Below are 1,751 nucleotides of genomic sequence, written 5' to 3' on the forward strand. Positions count from 1 at the left end.
GTATTGCCCACCCTGCTTGTCCTGTGGCCACTGTTTTGAAGTCCAAAGGGTCCATGGCTGCCTGAGTGTGTTTATTTAAGGAACTGGCAACAGTGTTCGCTCCTGGGAAATCCCTAGTGGACTTCAGTTCAGACATCTGTTTGAAAGCCACTGGCAGGCACACAAGCCACAAGAAGAATTGAAATAGTTACTAATTCCAGAGCTCAATTTCATTTTAAAATAAATTACCTTCCTCATATTTATCTACAATTGAAAGATAACATTAAAAACAATTAGAAATATAGCTCCTTTGTTATATTTAATCTCTGTTTTGTTACAGAACATCTTTGGCTGTTTAGAGATGCAGAAACAGATGATGGACTTCTTGTCAATCAGACAGAGCTGTTTGTGCCTACTCGCACTGTGAATGGCCAGCCCATATTTGCAAATATCACACTTCCAGGTACAATTATAAACTGAGTTAAATCTGCTAGAATTTAAGGGGAAATTGATGAGCTAAGATTAGAGACCTTATTCTACTTTAGTACAAGGGAGGGTGTGAATGAATCAGATATTCAAGCAATTAATAAAAACTTTATATCTAAAATTGAAAACAAGGGATTTCTAAAGCAACATCATTGATTTCTCTTGAGTACAGTTATTTACAGGGTTTTGACATTATTTAAGCCTCCCTGCTCTCTGCATTTCTAATGTATCTTATGATATATTTCATGATCCACTGGGTAGGGTACATAACTGCGAGTCAGAAGATCTGAATTCTGCTTCTCTCTGCCAGTGACTCTGTGATATCCTTACTGGGTCTCATTCTCTTCATTTTGGGAAAAGTAATACCTATCTCACAGAAGTATTGCAGGCTAAATTCATGAATGTTTGTGAGATACTTTTGATATATTTGGCTGGAGAGTCCTAGAGAAGCTCAAAGAATATTACATAAATATTAATCTTCTCTCTCTCTTTGCAGTGTTCAGTCTGAAAGAGAGGTGTCTTCAGGTTATTCGCAGTCTGGTAAAACCAGTGGACTACAGGAGATTGGATATTGTTCGGTCATTATATGAAGATCTGGAAGATCATCCCGACATTAGGAAGGATCTTCAACGGCTGTCTCTGGAAAGAAGTTAAATGATAAGGAATGGTGTCCCTGATTTAAAACTAACATAATTCATTCCAGACTCTTAAGTGGGGAAGAAAACTCTACTGGGAAACTACTGTGTGTAAGTGATGTTAACCACATTGAAACACATTTCAAGAGCTGAGTAGGTGTCAAGATTTCATGCTCTGAAAGGTGCCTGCTCTCATTTGGTTTCAATATATAAAATTTATTAGGATGGCAAGAGCAAGATTCAAGAGATCAAATAGTATGTAACATATACCAAGTTTATGATGTTTCAGTTTAAACATAGTAGATTCAATTCTGCATGCAATTAAACCTATGCAATGCTATTGACATCAGTGGCCTTGTATGGGTGGAACTAAGGACAGAATCTTGCTCTTTGACTGTTTCAGAACAAATGTAACAAAAGGCGTTTCTGATATAGAGATATAACATTGGCTTGCCCACGATCATTCTCTTTTGGAGGGTATAAATACAGACAATTTCCTTATCACTAGAAAGAATGCTACATCAAGGATGAATTTGAACTAGCTGCTTGAATGATCAGGAGCCAAACACAGCACTTGTATAAGTGTGTATAACTCCATTGACTTCAGGGGATTTTGACCTCCTTACACAAGGACTAAATTTGCTCCCATCT

The sequence above is a fragment of the Terrapene carolina genome, unplaced genomic scaffold, assembly GCF_002925995.2.
Source record: "Terrapene carolina triunguis isolate 2854851 unplaced genomic scaffold, T_m_triunguis-2.0 Scaffold89, whole genome shotgun sequence".
NCBI classification, from domain to species: domain Eukaryota; kingdom Metazoa; phylum Chordata; order Testudines; family Emydidae; genus Terrapene; species Terrapene triunguis.